The sequence below is a fragment of the Anneissia japonica genome, unplaced genomic scaffold (assembly GCF_011630105.1).
Source record: "Anneissia japonica isolate Jap-2015-1 unplaced genomic scaffold, ASM1163010v1 scaffold287892_len502923_cov169, whole genome shotgun sequence".
Lineage (NCBI taxonomy): Eukaryota > Metazoa > Echinodermata > Crinoidea > Comatulida > Comatulidae > Anneissia > Anneissia japonica.
The window spans coordinates 491,876-501,889 of NW_022743765.1; the positions used below are offsets into that span (position 1 = coordinate 491,876).

At 32.3% G+C, this 10,014-nt stretch overlaps 1 long non-coding RNA gene across 1 annotated transcript in view; it reads left to right on the plus strand.

Annotated features, from left to right (window-relative positions):
* Positions 1 to 1,953, plus strand: part of LOC117119534 — a 4,538-nt gene extending 2,585 nt beyond the window's left edge. The window contains exons 2-3 of the long non-coding RNA XR_004447203.1: positions 798 to 866; positions 1,882 to 1,953. This is a non-coding gene — a long non-coding RNA (uncharacterized LOC117119534). The remainder of the gene's footprint in view (positions 1 to 797; positions 867 to 1,881) is intronic.
* Positions 1,954 to 10,014: the final 8,061 nt, after the last annotated feature.

Consider the following 10,014-nt stretch of genomic DNA (forward strand, 5'->3'; position numbering starts at 1 on the left):
TTGTAAATATTTTGTTACAAAAAGCAACTCTGTACGATCAGTGGTTGCCAAGATATTAAATTCACGCCAAGTTGAGGTTAAAGGTCAAAAGCACAATTTCCGGTCATTTCTAGAGAAAATTGTCCATTAGAGTAAATATAAATATGCATGTTTTAAACATTTTGCTGCAAAAAGCAACTCTGTACGACCAGTGGTTTTGTAGATATAGCTCCCTATATTTTTACCGCTAATTTGCGTATATATGCTAATAAGGTCGGAAAAATGGCACTTCCGGTCATTTTTGAAGGAAATGTTCCATTAGCGTAAATAGAAATATGCATGTTTTGAACAACTTTAAGAAAGAATCAACTTTCTATGACAAGTGGTTACCAAGATATAAGTACCCTACATTTTCAGAACTATTTTGCATATTTTAACTAATTTGCATATGAAGATGTGCGTAAAAAAATTGGCGATCATTAATTTTGATTGGATTCAGCATACTTCAAAGTATATATTTCATCCAAAAAACTAAAATGATCACAAAAATCCCACTGGAGTCCATTTTTCGACATATGCCCCCGGATTAGAAGCTCACTCCCAACTTCATAGAGTAAAACGATCAATGCATCATCCACGTCCACGCGAACGTGAAACGTCAGCAAATCAACCCAACACTGATCACCCATATAATATTTGTAACAGTTTTGAAAAGGTCTGTCTCGCACGCATCGGTTTATTAGTGATATAATCTTATTGCTTTAAAATGATAATTCATGATTTTAACAATCTTTGACATTTTATAATTTTCTTTACAGAATTGCAAGTTATAACTTCATTCAAACGATTGATGGAGCTTTCGAACACCTAACTGCACTTGAAAGCTTGTATGTAATTTTATACATTTATATGCTTTTAACAATAAAAACCAATTCTAAAGCGTTATCGTCATACAAAACAAATAGTTGCTAACCATTTCCCTGTGTTTCTAGAAAAATGTTTTAAATAACGTCTTGGTTTATTTCCATCATGCATCCCAAAAAAATGAATCAAATTTGTGCTTCAGAAGGGACCAACATGCTGTGACCCCCCCCCCCCCCCCCCCGAAAGCTAGTATGCATTATTCTAAAACGGTGACAAATTCCATTACTTGATTTCCAATTCTGATCCACTTCTGTATCCACTCCTGTAAATATGACAATCATACGATGGACGACTCTTACTAAAAGTGAAAAGAGTTTTGAAATGGGCGAAAAATGCGGTGACCCTTGGACGAATCTACTTCCATTCTCTTCTACAGAAACTGTCCTAAAATTCAGGCCATTTATTAATTGTTCTTTATTGGTATTATCATTGTTTCATATTTGTAGTCTGTTACGTAAAGCATTTTATGGCCCTCCATATTTCTTTGCAACATTTAGTACGATTGAAAACTTGATCTTTGTCAAACTAAGGCTAATACGGTGAGCGTTCTTCGTATATATAGCCAGTCAGCTGTCTGCAACAGTCTCTGTAGAGTGCCTTAAAACTCGCATATTAAAAGATACGGTACTTATTATTACATGATCCATGCTTCTTTGTAAGTCTAATTATTTTTCAATCCTCTTTTTACTATCTCATCAAACATTTCACAATAACCAAGTATTTTATGCAATAAAATTGAAATCATTTACAAGTCTTAATCGATCGTTTCATACACAATACATATTAATGATATTTTTGACTACATATCGTAACTCGTAAACGTAGATATCTTATTTTAGCAAAACGACATAGTTTGTGCTTCACTAAATTGATTATTTTACAAAATTATAATTACGCAATAGTCGACAACTGTATTATAAAGATATCATGCCCTAGTAATTAATTACTATTTTAAATATTTTTTTTAATCATTTTCAGGGATTTGGATGGTAATAGAATAACGGTCATCAATAACGGAACCTTCAAAGACACAACGAAACTGAAATATTTGTAAGTATCTGAAGTATTACTTATCATGCAATTTTTCGCATTTTATTTTTCCAAAAGAAAATAATTTTTGCCTGTGTTTGTAAAAACACAAATATACAAATAATGATTAAATAGTACCTTTTGTAGATTCTGCCTTACCCTTTTAAATTCCAGTTTCAATTTATTTTTTATTCTATTTGAAAAAAATACACAGATATGAAAAGATGACCAAACAAAAAAGCAAAGCTCGTAAAATGTTTGGTCAATAAATAAGATAATTTAAACAATTTAAAAGGATAATCAAAAGTACCGGACGAGACAAAAGACTAACAGAAACAAGTATAATAATAATAATAATAATAATAATAATAATAATAATAATAATAATAATAATAATAATAATAATAATAATATTATGATATAAAACAAATGCAAGTATAATATTGAAGACCTAGGTTATTTGCATCAGAGTTCTTATTGGTATGTTGAAAGTAATTTATTTTTATATAGCATTTGAATATTTTGATGGATGAAGAATTACAAGTAGAAGCATAAATACCACTTCAATTGGGCTCTGCCCCCTGAGAGTGTTACTAGACATATCTGTGACAAAGTTGTATGGACGAAACATATCATAGGATATGATGCCATAATTATATAATGCATTTACCTTAACAAAAACAAATTGAGAAATTGTCTGGTAATATATTTATATATTTATACATAAAGACACCTTTTGAATGTCATATTTATAATCTATTTCCCAAAACCAACAGTCTAATATACATGATCATACTAGATTTGCTAAAAGTAACGTTTTATTTGAAAAATATACATCCTCTTCCAGAAAAAAAAATCCATATTTTTCACTAGTCCAAAATTATGGAATTCCTTAAAAATTTTCTTTAAATCCTTACCTAATCTCAACTCTTTTAAATACAATCTTAAAAAGTCTCTGGTCTCGAAGTATGGCCGGTAAGTCTCCTGGTCTGTCTGTCAGTCATTCTTATTTATACTTAACGGACTGCCACCATATGTATGCGTTTGTTTGTGCGTGTGTTTGTATATATGTGTATATATATATATGTACTGTATAATATATATATATATATATATATATATATATATATATATAGGCCTATATAATATATATATAGGCCTATATAATATATATATATATATATATACATATGATATTGAAGGAAGTTAACCGTTAACACTGTTGAATGAATATGTTAACGGCTAACTTCCTTCAATATCCTATATAATATACGACAGCATTCCTAGCCGTATTGCCAGATTTATCTGGCCGAAAGCCCTCTTGAGGCGTAGTAGTGTAATACAATGTTCCCGACGATTATTTGGACCTGTTCAACCATGGAGCATTCGTGGTCTAGTGTTTGTGGCGCTCGCCTTGTCAGCGAGAGATCGCAAGTTCGAATCCCGTATTACACAATGACTTTTTATAGGACTTAATTCTAAACTTATTTTTGCCTCCTTCCACACACTTATTCTGTAATGCACTATTATTCTTAGTTGGTTTTAGTATTAGGGTTTTGTTATGTATGTTCATATTATGTTCATGTGTGTGGAGAAATAAATTAAACAGACAAACAAACAAATACACATTCTCTTGGAAGTCTGAATTTGTACATAGACGTACAGTATTATGCGTTTGTGCGTAAGGAATACTATTTCAAGATTGCAATTATTGCAAGTCAATATTGAATATGTGGAAGGACTGAGTCTTGTATAAAGATGATAAGACATTAAAATGTAAAATTTTCTTCAGTCGAAAAAGTATACCGAGATATTTTGAAACTAATTTGGCTATATGGATTGTATGATGATATAAAATTAAGCATTTGTCCATCATTACACCTAGAAATTTACAACACGAAAAATATTATCATCAATAACAATTTTAAGGTCATTGTAAATACAGTTACTATTATCTATTCTTGAATATCATATAATTGGTTTTATTAACATTAAACGATAACTTGTATGTGTTATGCGTTCTAAGATCTTTAAGAAAACAGGAAAAATAAAAATTGGCCAATAATTACAAAATTTATAGAACTCACCGCCTTTGAAATCTGAAATTACCTCGACAATTTTGAGTTTTTTTTTTTTTCCACCGGTAATCAGGGATAAATAAAAAATATCGTCACCTTCTTCACGAAGAGACACAAACTTAAATATAGACCAATACAACGTACAAATCCGTAAATTCTACTATAAAGACATCACAATTTTGAATATTTATTACATTATGTTTAAAGATAAAGCATTAAACAATTCTAATGTTTAATTTATTTTTCTTTTCATACTTTAATCAACTTGTTGGATAGCCTAAACAATTTTGTCTGTTATTGAAAACGATAAGAATTTACCAAGCATGTTGTTTACACGTACAGCAAAGTTTTGTCTTTTCTTGAAAAAAAATCTCAATTTACGCGCTGTACGCGCTCTGTTGTCAGACACAAATTTTGTTAACGCCTATTGTATTGGTTCTCCATTGTAGTCAAGGGTGAATATAGACCTACAGACTAGATTTATCCTGCTAAAACCATTATATTTTTACTAATAACAATTCCATACTTGATGCATGTGTATAGGCCTATTCCTGTCTCTTATACACATCTAGATGTGTATAAGAGACAGCTAGTATGCATTATTCTAAAACGGTGACAAATTCCATTACTTGATTTCCAATTCTGATCCACTTCTATTCATTGTCGACATAGGTTTCTTTTATGATGCTAATGATTTTATCGTGTATGCCCTATGCTTTCATTATTAGGCTGTCTTGGTATACTGAATTGAAGGCCCTTTCAGGGTCTATGAAGTTGAGATATGACGTCAATTATGTTTCTTAGTTTCAATATTTGTTCTTCTGTGTTCATCCCTTTTCTGAGCCTGCTTGTTCTTTTCAAAGCCCTTTGTTTAACTGCTCTTTTATTCTGTTAATAATAATTCTTCCAAATATTTTGCCTGCTTTTGGCAGCAAGGTTATTCCCTTCCAATTTCCAATACTACTAAGTTCTCCTTCTTAGGTAGGCCTATTCTTTTGATTAGCCCTTTTCTCCATCTTTTCGGAATAGATTCCTGATCCCATATTTTATGCTTTCTGGACCTTAGAACCTCTTTCGCAGTTTCTTTATATGCCTCCACGAACTCTTTCCATTCCGTGTTTATGTATTTTTTTCTTGATTGGTTCTGTATCTGTTTTTTCTTTCCTTGTTCCTGTCAAATTCCTAAAATAGTGAAGCCCTTCTGTCACTGCAAATCTGTTTGTTAGCACTCTTGTAAATGTAGCTTTAATATCCGGGTTTTCTAACTTTCCTACATCAACCCTTTAGGATCTTACTATCTTCTTGCTTTCAATTTCGCTCTTATCTTTGCAACTAATAAATAATGGTCGCTGCCAACATCCGCCCCTCTCATGACCCTTGTGTAGAGGACCTGTATTTTCTGCTTACCAGAATGTAATCAATTTGGTTTGTTGTTTTATCATCTGTTGATGTCCATGTCGTTTTGTGTATGTTTTTGTGTGGACCATTACTATTCTCTCGTTTGCCAGATTCGATTCTATTACCGATTTTTCCGCCTGCTTCGAGACCATTATTGCCACTCCACTTTGGTGTACTCCATCTTCTCTGACTGAGTAATATACAGTTTCTCCTGTCACTAATCTCACTTTGCCACTGTCAGTCCATCTGTACTTACTTATTCCTAATATATTTATAAGAAGGGTCCTCATCTCCTTTGCTATCTCTGCTGATTTTCCAGTTGCGTACATAAAATGGACATTCCAGTTCCCCATTCGAACTGTGATATTTGGTTCATGAGGGACGTTGTCGTCCATAGGCTTCCTTTCGGCTTTCACCTATACACTTCATTTTGCTTGGATCTTTCACGAATCTGATATCGTTTTCGTCTATGATCTGGCACGTCACCGCACTTCCGCCGGGATTTTTGCGTTATTGGTTTCTCTAATCAATGCTTTTTTTACAGATAAAGTTAATTAATACCGAAATGATATATTTTATTATTATTATTATTATTATTATTATTATTCTTATTCTTATTCTTATTATTATTATTATTATTATTATTATTATTATTATTATTATTATTATTATTATTATTATTAGCAGCAGCAGCAGCAGTAGTAGTGTTACAGACGTGCATCCCATAAATCGGTAGGCCAACCGTAGGTAAACATAGAAAGAACAATAATAGTAATGTTCAAGCGTCACGACATTGCAAAGTACCTGATTTCTTGTTTCTAATAATAAACTTAGTATCGTGTCAAGTTACAATCAAGTGACTCGAGTGAAGTTTCGTGTACATGGTTTGTACGGAATTAAACATACAAAAATGCCTAGGAAAGTAAGGGAATTTAATCTTACCTCTAGCCCTACCCCAACCAGGCCTCATCTACCTGATCACAACAATTGCAACGCCGACGCGCGTCTTCTGACGACCTAATGAAAGTTTATATGTCTCTTCTTGAAAACAAAAAATCATTTTTTCTGTTTGTGTGCAATGACTAATTAGCCTAATTAGCTAAATAGTGTAGTTGCACTCTTAACGATTAGTTGAAAAGGTAAAGTTCGATGTACATTATCAAGATGACAAAGAAAAAAAAATGAAAAAAAAAAATATGATTTTTGAACTTTCTGTCTTTTCGTGGTGTCGGTGACGATATGAACAAGTGGAGGCGCTATTAATTTGCAAACTTGTTTAACAAAATCAGGTTTAACAAAGTGAAAACTGCAGCTAGCACTTGATTTTAAATTTTTGTAAATTGATAAAACTCATTTTTATCAGTTGGCACTAAAAGAAAGAGCGTAAGGTGAATTTTAGGTTATTTATAAAACATTTAAAATCAGAAACCGATTAAGGAATTTTAAGCGACTAATCAAGACCAATTTAACAAAATATTTATTAACGTTAGAAATAATTTGTGAATTAGAAATCATGCGTATCATATAATTAGAATCGTAGTGTAGTGTGTCACACTGTACAAGTTCTGTTTACATCACACAACGTCAGAATAATTAGTTTTCACATACTCGTTAAGATCTTCGCTGATTGTATTTATATATGATTGTATTTATATATGGTTGTACAGCAATAAGTCCCATTCTCAGTGATAAATTACATGAGAGCAGTGGAGGTTGTGTAGTTTAGACAATATTAAATTTTGTGCTATATCGCTTACTGTTATGCATAACTAGGCCTATAGTGTCGGCAACACCAATCGAAGCCATTTGCTTGTCATTATATAAACGCACCGAGGAACTAATCTTATCAAATTTAAGGTTTTCTACACCTTGAATAGCCTTCAGATCTTCCAATGACATTGCGTTACACATAGCCCCAGTGTCTACTTGACAAGGTGTTAATTTTGAAGTCATACCCTTCCATTGTGAGTTTAATAGCTAGCATGATTATTTTTTGTTGGAATACCTTCATTGTCAATGAAATTAATGTCACCCTGGTCTACGTCTTCGTCAATGCAATACAATTTCGCGTGTATGTTTCCGACCCTTGAACTTTGACCTCTTGGGATTATCGCTTACTGATTTATCTTTACGCTTACAACATTTTGAACAATGATTTGCAATTCCGCATTTATAACACCTTGTGCATTAGCTCAACCCGCCCTCGATAAACTAACGTTACGTTATCTCACTATATTAATTGGATTAAACACATTATCAAGGATAAGTACTGAGTACTGGTGTCCTTGGATTCAATGGGTAAACGGATTAGTTGCCTTTTTTATGAGGTTTTAATTGTTCTTTACTGCCGAAAGTGCGGTATTCTAACGTTAGTTTAAGGAGAGCTGGTCGGCCTAATGGCCATACGCATGACACTGGCGATAAGGATGCTTAGAACCACATTTTCTACAATTGGAAATTTTTGCGCTAAGATAGCTTGGTTGCTTCTTTGTATTATTATTACTATAATAATTGATGGATAGGTCACTTCTTTCTACATCCTTCAAATGTTGTGAAACGGATTCGCTTATTTTAAGATTATCTGGGCATTCTCAAGCGATAAATTCAGATCATCCTTTCTAAATAGCCTAGCTTTAGCGGACTAAATTCAATTTGACTTGAATCATTTCATTTTCCCTGTCGGTGAATTTACAGTCCGAAGCCTAATAAAATATTGATCCACACTTTCCTGTGGTTGCTGAACTGCCTTAAAGGCCAGCTCCGGGCATACATTTTCTCTTCACTATGTGTTCAAATACATTATTATAAGATATCATGTGAGTAATCTCGACAAAAAAAAATCGCCAATTTTACTGTAAATATTACTATTACTATAGTTATTAATGTAATGAAGGCCTACGGTTGCCTCATTTATTCTCTGAGAATTTCCCTTTTTCGATTCATAGACGAGTTTGACAACATCCTAATATCAAGGCACAGTTTCTTGAATTTATCATCGTCAAACAACTGTGGTCTCCCGTTTTTCCTTCAATTCTTAAAGAATAAGAAAGATGTAGTCATTTGAATTCCTGATTATGAAAGAAATAAAAATTCTCAACACATACGTGATCGAAGTTATTAATATTTTTAAACAGAAATATTTTAAAAATAATTCTTAATATTTTAATCTAAGCCCCTCCCACTTTCGATGTTCATTGAAGCCTAAGTTTGGCCGTGACGTTATTTCGGTCCAACACGTTTCAAGGTTTCATTGCACGCTCTGTAAATCTCTAACGTCGCTGTATAAAATATGGAGATATGTAATTGTCGCTGGAAAAATTAAAGCTGAATTTGTGCCATAGTTCGAACCACAGGAGAGGACCCAGGTAAAAATTTAACGTTAAAAAAACGTTATAAAAACGTATGAGTTTGGTTCAAAAAACGTTTCGAAAACGTAATTTTGTGGAGTTTTGGAAGCGTTTAAATAACGTTTTAATGTAACGTTTTAAAAACGTTATTATAACGTTAAAATAACCTTGGTTACATCGACTTTGTTCTTGTATCACGTTTTAAAAACGTTTACAAAGGGTTTTTATTACATTTGTAAACGCTATAATATTACGTTTTAAAAACGTAATTATTTGGAATTTTTAAAGCGTTTTAATAACGTTTTAATTTAACATTCAGAAACGTTATTATAACGTTATTTTGATGTTTTTAAACGTTTTTAAAACATTCTTAAAATGTGTTACAATACCAAAGTCAATGTAACTAGAGTAATTTTTAACTCTAGTAACACCTTTTAAGAATGGTTTAAAAACGTTTAAAAACATCAAAATAATGGTAAAACTTTTGAGTTTGATCGGTGTTCCAAGACGTTTTCAAAACTTGAACAAAGGCTGTACACTGAACCGTGGATATCCTTAGGTCGGCCTCTGGTCACATGTAGGATTCCAACTACATCGTGTTAACTTTGATGCTCTGGGACAAAAGATGTCAACAATACAAAATTACTTACAATTATGTAGCGTTATGTGTTTATCCTTTAATGTTTAATTCGTCCTGTACTGTACTTAATTATACTGTATTATTAGCAAAAGCCCCATTTCAATATAGGATAAGGATATACAATAATCAATATCCAAAAAAATAATAAATCAAAATCAAGTTAGAGTCAAGTGCTGACAATTCTATACTATTTCTGTAAGTACAGATATTTCAGTCAGTATTTGGCAAGTTCAATTGATTTTTAAAATGTCAAAGAAATATCAAAAATAAACAAGGGGCCTAGTGTACAAAACTCCATAGTGCCCACTTAAAAATCTTGGATATTGAGAAAAGCAGATGGCTACACTCTCTCTGAATCAAGCCTTGACAGAGGACATTCATAGCTGTTCTGTCACAATGGAACCATTTGCGAAGTCGAATGATGTATCAGAACCAATAAAGAGGATGTGCTACAAATCAAACGAATTCACATAATATAGCTGTCGTCCTCATTGTTGTCATCTCTTCTGGCAACTTCATCTTCTTCATTACAAACTTGCTTAAGTTTCTGTAAAAAGTGAACACAAAAATGTGTCAATTTAATCTACAGTCGGCCTTTTTTGCTTTTTATAATTATTAT